The 19,138-nt window shown below is 33.8% G+C and overlaps 1 protein-coding gene and 1 pseudogene across 2 annotated transcripts in view; one reads left to right on the top strand and one right to left on the bottom strand.

Annotated features, from left to right (window-relative positions):
- LOC145289724 (uncharacterized) overlaps positions 1 to 19,138 on the bottom strand; it is a 126,281-nt gene that overhangs the window by 103,629 nt on the left and 3,514 nt on the right. The gene's annotated exons all lie outside the window — the stretch shown is intronic.
- On the top strand, positions 3,423 to 3,538 carry LOC145242314 (U2 spliceosomal RNA; annotated as a pseudogene).

Here is a 19,138-nt window from a genome sequence, read left to right as displayed (position 1 = left end):
TTTTACGTTATTGACATAAATACACTTGTTTTGTATTGGCAAAAGTGTGTTGATTCTGATGGTGCTTATTTCGATCAATAAATTTGTTTTTAAGCCGAGATATGTTCATCTGAATTTAAAAGTTATAAACTGCAATAACTATCTTGTCAACCTGATAGATGTGATTTGGTGCACACCTGTTTAGGAAGTAAAGCTATCCATTACAGATGATTTTTTTTATCTCCAAATTTATCAGACAATCTATGAGACACATACATTAACATAAAACCCTATACATACATCATGATCACGTTAACATACTAGTTTCCATTAGATCGCTGAAGTTAAGCATCATTGAGTCTGGTCAGTACTAAAATTGGTGACCACTTGGGACTACCAGGTGCTGTATGTGCTCCCTGCTTATATCAGCATTGTTTCCAGTCTTCCTGGATTTCTCCTTGTCAGTGATGACTTGAGTGAGAAGTGGTTAGGGATTACGCAATCCTTGCTTTACAATCCAATGCGTGTCATTCATCATCCAGGCAGATCAAATGGCACTTGTTGTTCCGATTAGATGGAAATTCAACAGAAAAGCCAGAATGTTCAAGAATTAAAACTGAATGAGATGGGATGCTTTTAAAGATGTTGACTCAGGTTAGTTATTGCGCTACCCTTGCTTCATAATTCAGTGCATAGCATCCCTCTTCCCTTTAATAAATTATCAACATCTACTGAACTGCTACTATGTTAATGCTTGTCAGTTATTCCTCTGACCCATTCTTTTAAACTCACTAAAAAATGGTTGCAGCATTCTACTGCTCCAAAAAGTACATTACTCCAGATATAATCCTCCATGTACATAAGAGTCCTAGGATGGAGTTCTGCAGCCATATCTTGTGGAAAAATAAATTCCATTTATGAATGTAGCACGGCACGAGAAGTGTTTTTGCTGGTTTGGTCATTCAAGTGCAGCGGATGACTAAACACAGCTTGCATCATGGAAGTTGATAGCTTGTCTGGTACTGTGCACCCGTTAAAGACCTGGGCTACAACCATACAGGAGAAAACTTTACAACTTCATGGAGAGAAAACCATTGATAAAACTAAATGTCGAACAAATGTCTGAACAGTCGCCAAAAGGCAGACCCGTGCAAGCCATGGAAACCTGCCTTTGACTGAATAGTCAGTCAAATGTCACTCAGAGTACCTTTTACCTGCCTTGACAGAGTATAAAATCGACTTCAAAATATTCTCTTCTTAAATACCCTTTCGTACAGAAAAGACGGTATTTCTATGAAAGATGCTCGACTGAGTCCCAATCTCTGGTTCCTCCTTGTAAGACATTTACAGCAAGAACCCATATTTCTATGAGAACGGAAAAAGAGTTTCCCTTCTTCCCCCATGTGTCTAATGCCAAGCAGAATTTCCATTGACATAGTTTCTTTGGAAGGGCTTCTCGTTTGTGAGACACATTATTACGGAACTGCTTCTCTGCGGATTATAATATACATGTCTTTATGTCCAATGTCAGCAAATACTTGTCATGAACCGTCCCGTAACCAAACGTAATTGATCAGTTTTATAACTCACCTAGTGTTATTTCATCTTTTGACTGACAATCATTTCATCTTATTAACCCTCATCTTTGGGCGTTTCCCTAAATAAAATAGTTACTTTCTTTAAGAGTGAAGTCAGTTGAACGCTAATACTTATTATTTTCATTTTTTTGTGTATCATGCTGAAGTTAGGCGTTTCATAAATGACTTCCAACTTCTCTTTTTATTTATTTATTTTTGCGGTTTCGCTTGTTCAACCGACTAGGATTAGATCGTCACCAAATGATCCCCATCCATGTTTGAAGCGGCTTTTTTAGATCATAGATGTGGAACTTCTTTGTGTGATGCAATTTCTGAGGAAAGACGCTACAATGAGATCAGCAATTTTCTTCATTCCATATGATGCAACCAGAAATGCTTAGGCATGAGAACCTTTCTTACGTATCCAGCTGATAAAATGACGCTTTTTATATTAATGAAGAGAGAGAGAGAGAGAGAGAGAGAGAGAGAGAGAGAGAGAGAGAGAGAGAGAGAGAGAGAGAGAGAGAGAGAGAGAGAGTAAATGGAGTATTTTGGTGACTAATCCTTATTAATCCTCACTTGTGTATCGAACGAATGCCTTAATATTTACTTCGCTGTGCCTTATAATAAATAAAGCTCCATACAAAATTTCAGCCAGATCGGCCCATTAGTTTCTGAGAAAAAGTGGAATCGACAGACAGACTAAATACAAAAGGAGGAGGAGGAAAAGGGAAGAGGAGGAAAAGGAAGAGGAGGAGGAGGAGGAGGAGAGTGTGTGTATGTGTGTGTGAGAGAGAAAGGGGGTATAAAGAGATTAAAAATCAAAACAACGCCGACATAAAAAGGAAAGGAAAAGCAGAAAACAAAGAATGAAATACATACATTATTAGAAGCAGAAAGACGGAGAGACAGAAATAGAGAAAGAAAAAGTAAAAGAAATGTGAGAGAGAAAGAAAGAGAAAGAGAGAATGAAGAAGAAAAGAGATCGGACATGCGATTTGATAAAAGAAACGTAAAAAAAACAAGTTATTAGAGGTTGTACGACATCTTCGATGACATTTGATTAATACTGGATACAAATCGACGTTGATATTCGTAAATCGCTTTATGAGAAATTAATGTAATGTAACCGCCTTCCACATCAATAACTGTCCCAACAATGCGCGACTGAAAACATTGACGTTATTTTTTTATTTTCATTTTATTTGAAAACCCATAAACTGTGACGTGTATTTTCAGACTTGTTCTTGTATAGCTAAAATAAGGCTATTTACTCAATATTATTATTATTGACTCACAAGGAGCTTTCACACAGGTCTTCAGAGATATTTCCCTGAAAATAGCCTGTGGTGTTCCCTGGAAGCTGAGTGACAACAAGTCTCTCCAGGTTTTCAGTACTCTTCACCTCTTTCGATAACATTTGCAAATAAATTTGCATTATCGCAACAGCTGCTTGCCATTGATTTCTCATTGTCAGCAGCTATTGGTCTTTGCTGGGAATTGAGTGGCAATAAGCCTCGCCAAGGTCCCAGTTCTTTTCGCACTTATTCGGCTGAGGTCTGATCAGTTCATCGGTCTTTCCTTCCTCCTTGAATCGACTTGGTTATTTGGTATCGCTCTTTTTTGGGGGGCGGGGCGGAGGCAATGATATGGCAATGGGGATAGGGTTGGGTTAGAGAACTTATAGATATTATCATCATTATCATTATCATCATCATCATTATATTATTACGCTTATCGCTCCGTCCGTTATCATGCTGTGCATCCCTAAAAAAGGAAAGTGAATTATTCCAAATAAACCTTGTCAACCTTGAAATATATTTAAAAAATTGGTGTCTCCGTTGAGGCAAAGCTAATAAAAATGATTTGTCTTTCTTGGCCTTTTGGCTAAGATCAAAGTGTAGTATCTGTTCTTCAGGTGCTACATTTCAATTTCTTCTCTTTCAGTGGAAGAGAAATCCTTTACGACTAAGACAATTTTTCTCCACGTTAAAAAACGACCCTGGTGTCTAAAATCTGTCCCGTGTACTATGTTTAATATAACAAAGTTTTAATATTAAAAAAGTAACTGGAAAAAGTTATTTCTGATTTAATTACAAAATACCCTGGAAATGTCACTTATGATTAATTATAAAATGCCCTGGAAAATGTCCGTTCTGATTATTTTTTTTGTTTACTTGCCTCCCCACAAGGGCGGAATTCGACATGAAGTCGGTTAAAAATTTAGGGGAAAACCAACTCCCCAAAAGGGGCACTCTGGTCAATAACAAAAATAAAATTTTATCAGTAATGAAGGATTTCTCCTCCATTAACCAAGACAAAAAAAAAGGGGGGATTTAAGTCACTGGAATGCTGAAACTGATACTACACCCAGAAATTCATGCTGAAGCAATGGTTGCCTAATCTCTAACCGTGTTAATGTTTTTATGTATTACTTTCGAAAAGCTGCTGAAACAATTTATGATTTAAACATTACTTTTTTTCAAGTATATTTTAAGCAGTGGGTTACGGGATATGAAGTCAGTCCCGGAAATTACTCAAACCGTTTATGATTTAAACATTACTTTATTTCATGTATATTTTTAACAGTGGGGTGGGGAATATTAAATCAGTCCCGAAAATGGGTGAAACCGTTTACGCATTACACATTACTTTATTTAATGTATATTTTTAACATTGGGGTGGGAAATATGAAGTCGGTTCCGGAAATGGCTGCAACCATTTACGTTTTGGACATTACTTTATTTAATGTATATTTTTAACAGTAGAATGGGAGATAAGAAGTCGGTCCCGGAAATGGCTGAAAAAGTTTACAATTTATACACTACTTTATTTCATGTATATATTCAACAGTGGGGTGGGGATTATAAGTCAGTTCCAGAAATGGCTGAACCAGTTTACTATTTAGACATTACATTATTTCATGTATATTTTTAACAGTGGGTTTGGGATATAAAGTCGGTCCCGGAAATGGCTGAAACAGTTTACTATTTAGACATTACATTATTTCATGTATGTTTTTAGCTGTGGATTGGGGATATAAAGTCAGTCCCGGAAATGACTAAAACAGTTTGCGATTAAAACATTACTTTATTTAATGTATATTTTCAACAGTGGGATGGCAGATATGAAGTCAGTCACGGGATTGAATGAGATGTGCAAATATATACTATCAGAAAGCGTCGCCCAGTATTGAATGAGATAGGTGGAAAACATATAGTAGCAAAATACCCAGTGTCGCCCGGGATCGGATGAGATAGGTGAACGATATATATTAGCAGAATATATGGCATCACCCGCGATTGGATAAGATAGGTGAAACATATATACTATGAGAATACCCAGAATTGATTGATTTGTTTGTAATGAAATAATCAGCCCAGACAATATATCAAAGTTATTATGTAAGTAAGGGGGAGCGACATGGTAGGTTAAAGTTATGAAAATTATTGTCGAAATTAGTAACATATCCAAGAATTATGAAAAATGATAAAATGTGAGTTACTTGATCGGTGTGTTTGTATTGATATAATAAGCCCAGACAATATATCAAATATATTATATAAGTAGGAGGGAGAGGCATAATGTAGGTTTTTAATTATAAAAATTATTGTCGAAATTAGTAACATATCCAGGATTATGAACAAAGATTAAATGTGAGTTAATCGATTGTGTATTTATAATAACATAATCAGCCCAGGAAATATATCAAAGTAATTATATTACTAAGAGAGGGCGATAAGGATGGTTTAAATTATGAAAAATAATTGTCGAAATTAGTAACATATCCAAGAATTATGAAAAAAGATATGTTATTTAATGCATTAGTGTGTTTGCAATGAAATAATCAGACCAGACAATATATCAAAATTATTATTTTAGTAAGTAGGGCGATGATGTGGATTAAAATGATGAAAAATGATTGTCGAAATTAGTAACATATCCAAGAATTATGAAAAATAACGAAATGTGAGTTAATTGATTGGCGTGTTTGAAATGAAATAAACATTCCAGATAATATATCAAAGTTATTATTTTAGTAGTGGGGGGGTTGATAATGTGGGTTAAAAATATTAAAAATAATTGTCGAAATGAGTAACATATCCAAGAATTAAGAAAAATCATGAAGTGTGAGTTAATTGATAGTTGTGTTTTTTATGAAATAATCAGCCTAGAAAATATATCAAAGTAATTTTTTAGTAAGAGAGGGCGACGAGGATGGTTTAAATTATAAAAAATTATTGTCAAAATTAGTAACATATCCAAGAATTACGAAAAATGACGAAATGTGATTTAATTAATTGGTGTGTTTATAATAAAATAATCAGCCTAGACAATATATCAAAGTTATTATATAAGTAAAGGGGAATAAGATAAGGAGGGCTTAAATTGAAAACTTATTGTCGAAATTAGTAGCATATCCAAGAATTACGAAAAAATGATGAAATATTAGTTAATTAATTGGTGTGTTTGTAAGGAAATATTCAGCCGAGACAATATATCAAAGTTATTATTTAGTAAAGAGGGAAGGGCAAAAATGTTAGTTAAAATTATGAGAAATGATTGTCGACATAAGTAACATATCCAAGAATTATGAAAAATCATTAAATGTGATTTCATGCATTAGTGTGTTTGTAATAAAATAATAAGCCTATACAATATTTCAAAGTTATTATTTTATTAAGGGGGGGGTGATAATATGGATATAAATTATGAAAAATGATTGTCGAAATTAGTAACATACCAAAAAATTATGAAAAACGATGAAATGGGGGTTAATTGATTAGTGTGTTTGTAATGAAATAATCAGCCTAGCAAACGTATCAAAGTTATTATTTTAGTAATGTTGGGCGACAACATTGGTTTAAATTATAAAAACATATTGTCCAAATTAGTAACATATCCAAGAATTACGAAAAATGATGAAATGTGAGTTGATTGATGTGTGTGTTTGAAATGAAATCATCAGCCTAGATAATATATCAAAGTTATTATTTTAGTAAGGTGTCCGATATGGTGAGTTTAAATGATGAAAAATTACTGTCAAAATTAGTACCATATTCAAGAATCATTAAAAATGATGAAATGTGAGTTAATTGATAGTTGTGTTTTTTTTATAAAATAAACAGCCGATACAATATATCAAATTTAATATTTTAGTAAAGGGAGGGGCGATAATGTGGGTTGAAATTATGAAAAATTATTGTCGAACATAGTAACATATTCAATAATTATGGAAAATGATAAAATGTGAGTTAATTGACCGGTGTGTTTGTAATGAAATAATCAGCCCAGGAAATATATCAAAGTTATTATTTTAGTAATGGGGCGATACAGTTTTAATAAAAAAACTAGAATAATATGATTGTGCCTTCATTCATGCTGAACAGAACGCTCACGGCATGCCCAGCAACAATATATTATATATGAAAAATGCTGCTGTGGAATTTCCACAGGTCCTGCTAGTTATTATTATTATTATTATTATTATTATTATTATTATTAATTGTCTGGAAAGACAATTGAAAAAAAAAATACGAATCCATGGTGTTTTAAGCAGCCTTCAAACCTCTGATATTGTAGGTACCACCAACATTCTTAGGAAAACCCTTGATCTTTGAAGCTCCTGGTGTGAAGCCGGGAGTTTAGGGAAGTCCTCTGGAAATGAATCCCATCTCTTTTCAGGGAGACGTTCATAAATGAAATCAGAATAATAATAATGATGATGATGATGATGATATAATAATAATAATAATAATAATAATAATAATAATAATTATTATTATTATTATTAGATATTATAATTCTTTACTCTTATTTAGAAGACAGCAACATTATTTTTCTATCTAATTTATATATGTGCTTGTGATGTGAACATACGTGCATACGTAAATTAGATGGCAATGCTGAAGTAAAAAAGCCATCTTATTTTCTAAATGCTTTTAGATGCATTAGGAAATAGAGTGATTGAATCAACATAGAGAGAGAACGATAAAAATACTTCATATATATAAGAGATATGGGTTACTTTTTCAGTTAATTACAAATTACAGCTAATTAGAACTATTAAAACAGAATATATTTTTTTCAAACATAACTTAATTTTAATTTTAGCATTTAGTTTGTGCTATTAAAATATATAAAAAGCCTTGTGGAAACAAATGTTGACAAACTCAGCTTTATTATAATAATAGATAAATAAATTAATGAAATGGAATAAGTACGTAGCAGATGCTGCCAAGTCTACTACAAAGAAAGTAGCTTTCCTCTACCAGGCTAGAAAACTCTCATATCTGCAGATATCCTATATCTCTTATGACATCATCATTTGCGCATGCATGGAGTATTAATGCCACATCTGAACCGGTACATTATCTACAAGTCTTTCTCTCTTGGACAAGGTGAACAAAAAGCATTTCTAACGTAATAGGTCTCACACTGTCTGTCAAACTTCAACTCCTGTCACATCGCCACAGTGTTGCATCCCTGTGTTTATTTGGCAGGTACTTCCATAGAATGTTCTTTGCTTAACTTATTGCACTTGTACGCGTTCAATGAAAATATTTTGGATCCACCCAACCAGCAGAAAAATCTCACCCCTTCACTATAGATGTCCCGAGATGCTGGAAGATTTTTTATTCGGATAGTTTCTTTTCTCAGGCTGCTTGTTATCCCTGTCTCCATGGTCGTACCAACATAGAGAAATTTAAATGTAATGTGAAGAGAATAGAAAGTGGACGCTGGATTTACTCTCACTTCCTTTATTTTCTTCTTTTAGTCCTCACATTCCATGAGCACTGTTTCAGACAAAGGGGGAAGAATTGCTGTTTTCTGGGTCGAAATTTATCCATCTTACACTTATCATTGTCTAGTTTTTGACCTTGAAGTGTTTTCTTTTTGTTTTTTTTTTCTTGTTTAGCTCCTTTCTCAATTAGCTACATGACTTCTCTGGAACGATTTCCATTTTAGAAATATATATCTTTCTGAGAAACTCCCCACCCAAGTTGCCCCCAATAAATATGACAATTCGTAGGTGATTATTATTAAAGTCAGTTACGTTTAAATCATGCAGATTAACTGAGATTTTTTTACATTCATACACATTTGTTAATGCTACGGTCATTGGTTAACAATTCCCCCGGGAAATACGCTTTATCTGTGAGTTAAGGGAAATACTAGACCTGCGTTTCCCAACCGGGGGCCAATGACACCCCCCTAAGGAGATTACAGGCTTTCGATTAAAGAACAATAAGACGACGCGGGAAAAATGTAATTCAAAATGCACAGAGATCCTTTCAACATTGAAATTGAACCTACTGAAGATGAAGCAGAAGAGCTGATAGAGTTAAAAAATGAAAATATTGAAAAAAAAAAAATGATATTGTACGTATTTGTTATTGAATAAAGTTTTCATACAAAATTTCACTTAATTTCAACGAGTAGTTTTTTTTTTTTTTTTACAGCGAAAAAACAATTTGTTATGATACTTAGCAAAAGGTTCGATTTTTAGGAAGAAACGCTAGTATTAAAGATGGGGAGAGAGTCTCGGCTCTTTAAACTGAATTATGTACCAGTGGCGTGTTCTAAAAATCCAAACAAAAATTTAAAAATTCAAAATTCAACGTGCAAAAACGTGTTTTTTCTGCTGTAAAAAAAAACAAAAAAAAACTACTCGACCAAATTAAGTGAAATTTTTTTCGGAGATCTTCAGTTCAAAGCGGATACGTACAATGTAACCTTTTTTCGATATTTTCATTTTTAATGTCTCGATTAAACTGTACAAGTACCATTTTTGTATAAACACTTTATTCCATAATGAGTACGTACAATATGTTTTTCTCCAATATTTTAATTTTTTAATGTCTTAATTAAACTGTAAGTACCTAACATTTTATTTATTATTTTATACAAAATAATTAAGCATAATGCCACTTTTTTATCTGACACTGTTTGCTACTGACTTCGAGTCGCCTGTTCATTTGATTCACCAAAAATAATTTAATATAAAGAAAATACGACAAAAAAAAAAAAAAAAAAAGGTGAAAGGAAAAGTCTCCCGGACAATACCGAGCCGGGGCAACTTTTTAAATATAAAAAATGATAACTGAATAAATAACTCTTTTTTAATCTTTAAAGTAAATATGAGGCTTAAACGATAGAAAGAGAAAAGTGTTACATAACTTCTCCCACGCTATCCACCTCAACGCTGACAACGATTGCATCATATTAAACCGAAAACAATGAAAGAATGACAGATACTATTTTGATGTACAACATTTTACGATGGTGGAAAACTTAGATAAATTTTTACTATTTACATCAAGTAACACCTTATCATTTAGTGGCATGCTAAGTGTTAACATACGAATAAAATAAAATAAAAAAAATGAAAAACTGAAATCTATCTGGTTGATTTAGTTTTGTTTTACGACATATCAAGAATTTTTCGGGTTATTTAGTACCGAATCCAAAATGTTGAGGAAACAAAAAAGATTTTATGCTTCCGATTTTTACACCTTCAAATATTTATTCATGATACCTGGCTTGGTTGCTTTGTTCTATATCAGGGGTCTACAAACTTTTCAGACGGTAGTGGGGTGGGGAAATTGCTGACTTTTAGATCTACGCAGGCCAAAATAATAATAACTAGCAGGACCCGTTAACCGGCGTTGCCCAGTGGAAGCCTGCCCCCCTCCCTCACAAAAAAGTAAACTATGGTTGTTGTTGGTGGCCACTGTTGTCCTTGAACAATTGCGGACACTGGCGGCCTTGGTCAAATGAAACAATCTGGCTTTCACTGGCAATTAGTGCTGGTTTGGGGCGATAACATGCAGGCACTGTTTGAATTTTTAAAAAGCAATTAAGGGAATTCGTAAACCAGTATGAATAAAAAAAATTTCTTGGTCTTCGGGACAAGATCAAAGTGTAGTATCTGTTCTTCAGATGCTGCACTTCTATTTCTTGTTCTCTTTCGGTGGAGGAGAAATCCTTCACGACTGAGACAATTTTTATTTTTGTACCTTTTCTCCACGTTAAAAAACGACCCTGGTGTCTAACTCTGTCCCGTGGGGAGGCATAGTAAATAGGTACAATAATAATTGAAAGTGGAAACGGAAGCTTTCGAAGTTAGCTATTCTTACTATATATGATAGAGTCGTCGAAATCAGTGATAGCAGTCCTAGCTGTTTCCGTTTGTTGCTCAAGTCTTCCTCTTCTTTTCAACTCTTCCACCAATAGTATTAAAATTCAATGTCAGTTTTATGCCGTCTTTTATTAACGTATAAAACAAAATAATTACAACTTTTTTACTTCACTTCTTTGGGTATTGTCATGTTAAGAACGGCGTTTGGAATAGAAATCATCAACCTCCCCATTCTAAGAATGGCGTTCAGAATAGACATCCTTAACATCCCCATGTAAAGAACAGCTTTTGGAATAGACAACCCCCTTTTTGTTTTTTTCGGGGGGGGGGGGGATAATTCCCCCAAATTTAACTGTGATAATCGTTGTCAGCATACCCACATGCAGATGTAAAAAAAAAAAAAAATGAAAAAATTGGTGGGGAGGGATTGTCGGTTGGAGAAATTTGTTTAGCATGCAAATACCGTTAATACAGAATATAAGAATGGTCAGAAGTCAACCAATCAGATTGTACGGAATTAGTCTGGGGATTATGTTATGCCTCGGAGTTTATGATCCAGTTATGAAGAGTGAAACCCCATATCTGTCGAAAGCGTAGAATGATTGGGGACGGTAGAAGGACTTGATATTTAGAAGGAAAAATATAAACTACTTACTCTAAAGATGGTTGCGATTGTGATGATGTTGCTCCTAGGATAAAATGTAAGATTTTATGATAACAACAAATTGTGTCTAAAATGGCGTTCTAAAAGTATATAAGATAGACATACTAAAATTGTATGTGGCAATCTATTGTTGCAAACCTACGATACTTTGGCCCAGAGAGGAATTTCTGCAATCAAAATATTATATATGGAGATGGAGATAAAAATGACCTGGACATTTTTATATTGTTTTGCTTTGCTTTTTAGTGAAACTAGTTCTCCAAAACTTCATTCTTTTAACCATTTTCTGAAAAACAAACAAACAAAAAAAAAAAAAAACGAAAACCATATTTCACACATTCCCATTCATTTTTTTTTTCTGAATATTTCTACGTTTTCAGTAAGAGCTCCATGAACCAGATTAAAGATGTTGGCGAGGCGGATCTGGCCTGCGGGCAATAGTTTGGAGACCCCTGTTCTAGGGTATACTATTCCTTTTCGGGTTCAATCATTTTGGTAGAAGTTTCTAAGCTTCTTTACATATTCAGACATTTATTCACGGTGTTTAGTGTGGTTGTTTTAAAATCTACATGCAAATATTTTTTTTAAATATTTATGTATTTAGAAAAATTGTGGTTTAAAGTTAAAAAGTTACAAAGTTCAATTAACGCAATTGGAGCATGTTAACAGTTAATTTAACAAATTAAGTATAAATTTAAAGTATTTGTAAGTTTAAAATGTAAAAAATTATTTTTTTTCCACAAAGGAGTCACCACTTATCAAGTCCCGGAGGCCACTCGAGGATAAGGATTAATGAGTGTGAAGTCAAGAGGTGGATCGAAACACCTTCTCTAACAAGCAAAACAAAAACAAAAAAAAAAAACGTCAGCAAACAGGTACGACTCTAGAACAATTACAAATGTTTAAAATAACAGTTTTTATTAACCAGAAGAAAATCACTTTTTTGGTGCTAGAGGTACAAGTCAGATTTCTTATTCAATGTGCTCTGCCTCCCCACACGGAGGAAATTAAACATTGGAGTCTGTTAATGATAGGGAGAACTGGGTATCTTTTATAAAGCATAGATTTGGAAACATCCTCCGAGTGGGAAAAGAATATTACTTAATTATGAGTGCATGGCTGATAATTTTTAAGTGACTGGAGAAATCCTTCGAGGCTGAGGACGGTATCAAGTTAGTGTGATTTAACGAAGAAAACTTTACGAACGTTGAATACTGTAGAGAAATAGTTTGTAAGCATAGAATATTCATCCATTGTCACTGGCATTAGCTTCCTTAATGAGAAATAGAATATTTCGTTCATTTGCAGTTTTTATCGGACACATACCGGTTTTTGGGTACTAGCAGTTGAGTACACATGGTGATAATTTCGAGCCGGTTATTTAGTCTTATTCATTCATTAATTTAATTATTTAGTCTTATTCATTCATTAATTTAATTGGCAAATAATAAATGCACAAGCGATTACCATTTTCAAGGGGGAAAAGTCAGTGAGAATTTAGGGAGCTATGCACAAAGAGAAACTATATAAAGGGGAAAACCGTCGAGGTCTGATTAGCGTCTGTCAAAGGCCACCCTGAAGCCCTGTAGTGTGGGCCGACTAAACGAGCGGCGCATGAGGAACAGAACACTCCTGGCCTTGTCAGCAGTGGTGATGCAGTGTTCAGAGGGAAAGTTCATGGAATGCACAATCACGCCAAGATGCTTAGTTGGACTGACGGACTCCAGCAGCCAGTCATCTGGTTGGAAGTCAAGAGGGAATAGATGAGTTTGGAGATGCCGGCCCACTGCCATGTGGCTGCACTTGGCAATGTTTAAACTCGGGTCCCAGTCCAGTGACCAGTCTGCGGAAGACTGTCTGTAGATCGGGGAATCATTACTGAGACTTGCAGAACGGCTGTCTGAATTTAGACCAGTCGTAAAATACGCTTAAATATGACATTTTAATTCTTACAGATTTCGTATATATTATTATAGAGTTAATTTTCTATTGATTATTATATATTATAAAGTTGTGATTTCAAAAATAATTAAAAAAAATATCCATATTACTTGGTGTGTATATATATATATATATATATATATATATATATATATATATATATTTCTTCAAAAGTTTTGGTTTCGATTTAGATTCCAGCTGATGCATCAAGTTATATGGATATTTATTTTAATATATATATATATATATATATATATATATATATATATATATATATATATATATATCTCGATCCTGGCTTGAGGTAGTTGCCTGTCTAGCCGCACTGATGAGCTGTGATACAGCGAAACAGTACTGCATGTGGATGACTATATATATATATATATATATATATATATATATATATATATATATATATATATATTCTTTTTTCAGGTTACGATGTGGAAGACAATGTTTTTCGTCCCCTATACACACACTAGCAGGGAGACCCAACGTTGCCCAGTGTCATCAAAATCAGTGAACTCGCCCATTTTTCAATCAAATCGATTAATTGCCCGCTCTAGTTGGAAACCCATCACGGTGCACCGAGGTCGAAGTCTTATGAAAAACATTCCAATAGAAAACCTATCTAAGAAGACCTGAAAGTAACCTCGTATGAAATTTCATAAAAATCGGCCAGCAATTTTCGAGTCCGTAGGGAACGAACTCAGAGAGAGAGAGAGAGAGAGAGAGAGAGAGAGAGAGAGAGAGAGAGAGAGAGAGATCTATAAGTACACTGGTTCAATAAAATATGTTGAGAAATACTTTAGTAAGAATTAAAACATTTATTATTCGGAAACGAAACAAAGGAGGTGAAAGTTTTTAATTTTATAAACACTATCGTATAGTAATTACAAACAATTGCGTCATTATCCCGAAATCCGAATTGTACCTCCTCACTTTTTTTCCGGGGAGGGGGGTGTACTTTTACTTTCATTTTTTCTTTCGTTTTCTCAGTCTGTATTTTTAATGGGATTTTGAATGTTAAATTTAATTGACAGTATTCTTTTGGTGATTAAATTTTTAATTGAGCTAAATCCTTATAAAACCATTGCATGCAAAATAGCTTGCAAAACATTCAATACATAAGCATATTTCTTTATTTTGAAATCAGAAAGTACTTTATCTTCGAAAGTTTAAACGTATTCAGATTCCGAAAAGTTACCAAGTAATTCATTCTTTTGTTCTGAAAGATTAAAATAACTAACTTGTTTACGAAGAAACGGAAATGCATTCTGGTGGATTTAATCTCGCAATTAAATAGGATTAAAAAAAATTAGTCAATGTCAAGATTCTCCCCCCCCACACACACACAATAAATACAATGACTTGTGGGTTTTCGGGGACGCTGAAAACGAATATAACAATTAAAAATGACGCAGAGAAATAATTTTCATGATATGAAGAAATTACTTTTTCAAAAAGTTGGAATCACCTTTCTTTACCAATTTAGCATAAAATGATCACCCACTTTCTGGCCACCTAGTGATATATATTTGTGTGTGTGGGGGGACTGAAAGCTTTTGGTATATTTTTGCTTAATATCCAGAAAACTACTTGTTTGCGGCAAATTTAAATGCGTTATTCGTTTTCAGCATATCCGAAAATCTTTTAAAAGTCGTCATTTTAAATGTGATTGTAAAGGTGGAAAGTTAGCAAAAAAATTGACAAAAATGCTTTCAGCAGGCCAAAAAAACAAACAAAAAAATATCATTGGGTGGCCACAAAGTGGGTACTCATTTTACGTTAAATTTTTATAGAAAAGTGATCCCCCAATTTTTTGAAAGAGTATTTTCTTCATACCATGAAAATTATTTCGCTGCTGCGCCAGTTTTAAAATGTTATATTCGTTTTCAGCACCCCCGAAAACCGTCATTATAAAGTTTTCTTTTTTAGAGTTGGAAAGAATCTTGACATGCTTTATTTACCGTATCGCATTTTTGGTTTACATAACAAAATCTAGTACTAGGCTTGTAGAGGCGAGAAACACACACACACACACACACACACACACACACACACACACACACACACACACACACACACACAAGAAATTGTCACATAATTTCGATAATCTAGAGTTGATATCAGAAAAGGCGTGGGCGGATGACGCTTTATTTATTTATTGCTATTTGCGACATACCTTCTGACTGGAGTTGACTGTATCAGATTTACAATTGACATCGATTCTTTATGTTTTCGACCTTGGGCATTTTTTTTTCGAACCAAAAGCCGGCATTTAATTGAGCTGAGACCCATTTTAGGCTTTAAAAACACGATATTTCACAAGACGGTAAAATAGCTTCTATCATTGAGACTATCTTACACCCGATTTTAAATTGAATATCATATAAATAAATATAGTTTTAAGGTACTTGTACAGTTAAATCAAAACATTAAAAAATGAAAATATCGAAAAAACGTTATATTGTGCGTATCCGTTTTGAACTGAAGATCTCCGAAAAAAAATTCACTTAATTTGATCCAGTTATTTTTATTTTTTATTTTTTATTTTTTTTTTACAGCGGAAAAACACGTTTTTATGAGAGCGCGTTGAAGGCTGACATCTTGGAATTTTTCTTAGTTTTTTGTTTGGAGTTTAGAAGCGCCACGGGAGATAACCCCAGTTAAAGCGCCGACACTCCTTCCCCATCTTTAATACTAGCTTTTCTTCCTAAAAATAGAACCTTTTGCTCGGTATCGTAATAAATTGTTTTTTCGCTGTAAAACAAAAACTACTTGATGAAATTAAGTGAAACTTTTTTTCGGAGAACTTCATTCCATAATGGATACGTACAATTTAAACTTTTTTCGATATTTTCATTATGAATTATGATGAGAAAATACTGCAAGAAGATGTGACAATGTTAGAAAGTCAGGATTGAAAAGCCAAGACACAAAGCGTGCTGCTGCGTGCGCACTCCAACGGTCAAAAAGCCTATACAGCTCCAGCTCCGTCGACATTCCCCGGTAGAGGTGCCTCAGACGATTTGCTATAAACTAACCCTTTCTAAAAGCGCAAGAAGGTAAACCCCGGGAGGGTGGGTGAACCTTCTAAAACTCGGAGGTATTCCCTCGAACTAAAGCCAACCGAGTATAGGCCATTGTGGAAAACCCTCCCAGGCTTTACCTTTTTCATTTGAGAAGGAGTTAGTTTATTGCTAATCGCCTGGGGCACTCCTGCCGGGGTATACCAACGGGGCTGCTCAGGCATGTTTTACAGATCAGAATATTCTTTCCACCTTCCTGACCCTATGTTGTATCATTCCGCCATGGAAAGAAGATAAATGAATTATGAATTATAGTTTGTATTACAATCCACAGAGGAAGGAAAAAGTGGGCAAAAATAAAACATATAACTAATGAATGTTATCAAAGGCAAGATAAGTTACTCTTCTACCTACCTGGAAAAGTTTTTAGTGCGTTTACTCATCTTAAAGCGTTTAGTCGGTTCGAAAATCAGTGTTTATAGATTAATGTGAACAAGAAAAATGGCGGTGAGCTGATCCTTAAATAAGTTTGGAAAATATGTTAAAACTAAAAAATTATACGAAATACTGTTAGAAACCCATCCAATATATGTTACCGTGACATATATTCGATGGGTTTCGAACAGTATTTAGTATAAGTTTTTAGTTTTAACTCATTTTCGAACTTCACGTTTTAAAGTGAGTAAAACCACAACAACTTTTCAGATAGGTAGAAGAGTAACTTATCTTGCCTTTGATAACGTTTGTTATATACATTTTTTTTGACCACTTTTTCGTACCTCTATGGATACAAACCTATGATTCAGTATCTATTAAGAAAAAATGACCCAGACCATCGGACCTTAGCGGACCTGTACGAGAGTGCCCACCCCCTAAAAATGCGCGTTTCATACCTTTTCTAAAACTTTTTTTTGACGATTATCATAGATTACATACTTAACTATATTAACAGAAAAAAAAAATGAAAAAAATGAAAAAAAAATTTAATGACTCTTAAGAAGGGGGTTCACTTTCTCGTTATAACGTTCTACTTCATTGCTACCTGACTTACTGTCCATTTCTTCACCGACGTGTCATGTGATTAGAACCCCTTCTTAAGTCATAAAATTTTTTTTTTCTAAAAATTTTGGCACTTCTGTATGACAGCTACATATTAGCATCAGAGACCAGTTATTGATCCCTGTTCTTAGAAAGAGAAGGTCCTGGATATGACCTTAAACTATATCCAGTGGTGAGGCCCTAGTTTGCGGGCTTTGGTGAGTGTGGAGCCACCCTTTAATTACCATTGCTCCCAGGTTCACTCTGACCCGGAGTGGTAGTACCTGTTAGGGTCCCAACTATTAGTTAAATAGAAACCGACTTGAAAACAACAAATATATTCTATTAAAAAAATTTTCTTCAAAATCTTTGGATTCGGCATTAAATAACCTGAAAAGGGTTGATATGCCGTAAAACAAAAACAACCAACCATAGAAAGAGAACTGCCATCTAGCGGCCATTATATGAACCGCAAATATAAACAAGTTTACGATAATATATAATAACGAAATAAATAGTACAAAAATATATGAAAATCGAAACATTTATTGTATAAAAAATATAATTTTCATGTATTAATATAATTTTTTCAATGAGTGATTCATAACTGAAAATGAAATAATAAATATAAAAACATGAAACATTTATAGATTGTTTTTATATTTATTATTTTCGGTAAGGTTGTATAAAAATGTAGCAAAATATAATTAAAAAAACATAAAACATTTATAGAGGTTTTAGAATATTTTTTGTACAGAAAGTACACTAACTTTTAGAAAAGGAAGAGTTATCGACCCATGACAAGCGACATCTGTCGGCGGTTCTTGAAACTAAGATACAAACATTCGCTTCATGTAATTGTCACGCATAAGTGCCAAAACTTTTTTCTGCTTATATGCTATTTTAGTCCGTAAACTTCAAAAAAAAAAAAAAAAAAAAAAAAAAGGGTGAAAAACGCACAGGGGTTCCGCCAGATCTTATTGTCAAGGACGTATCGTCTATTTGATATGAACAAATGTTTTGAATAGACATTTAAAAAAAAGACGACAATGTTTTATGCAGTCAGTCCACTGTACCTGTATAACCACGTGATCCCAGACACTCACATGGCAGTTTCGAAAATGCTTTTGTTTTTAAGTTTTAAAATAAGTTTGTGTCAGATAGCGGAGTATGGTCCTAGTTCCGCGTCATAGGAAGCCATCTCTTTCGAATTTTACCTTTTTCTAAGCTTGAAGTGGTCCCTCTGGAGGAATGTTGATGGGTTCGATGACAGCGAATCTTGCAACAATCTAAACTGGCCAAATTATATAGATGGCGGTCATGGAAGAACGCCAGAAAAAATATTTTTAGACATTAAAGATAGTTTTATGTTATTTTCGTTATGGGGAATCATTCCCATTAAAAACCAAGCTAGTATTATGCATCTAAAATTGAGAAAATTAGTTTTCACACAGTTTTGTTATTAGATAAACACAACATCAGGTAAAATACGGTGGCCATATTGTTTTATTTCGGCTGGCTTATTCACATAATGTTGACACTTTTCAAGTGTTCTTTTCTCAATTTTAGATGCATAGTACTAAATTGATTTTAATGGAAATAATTTCTCATATAGTGATATGTAACAAAAACAATATGAAACTATTTTTAATGACTAAACGGTTTTTTCTTACGTTCCCACATGACTGATCGTTAAAAATTGCTCCAAACTGCCCCCCCCCCACTTTTTTTTTTTTTAGAGGAGCTGGGTTCCCCACTATAAGCT

The sequence above is a fragment of the Euprymna scolopes genome, chromosome 2, assembly GCF_053919585.1.
Source record: "Euprymna scolopes isolate OS-2025 chromosome 2, ASM5391958v1, whole genome shotgun sequence".
Taxonomy (NCBI): Eukaryota; Metazoa; Mollusca; class Cephalopoda; order Sepiida; family Sepiolidae; genus Euprymna; species Euprymna scolopes.
The sequence above is the reverse complement of the archived record's forward strand: the minus strand, read 5'-3'. Positions and strand labels throughout refer to the sequence as shown.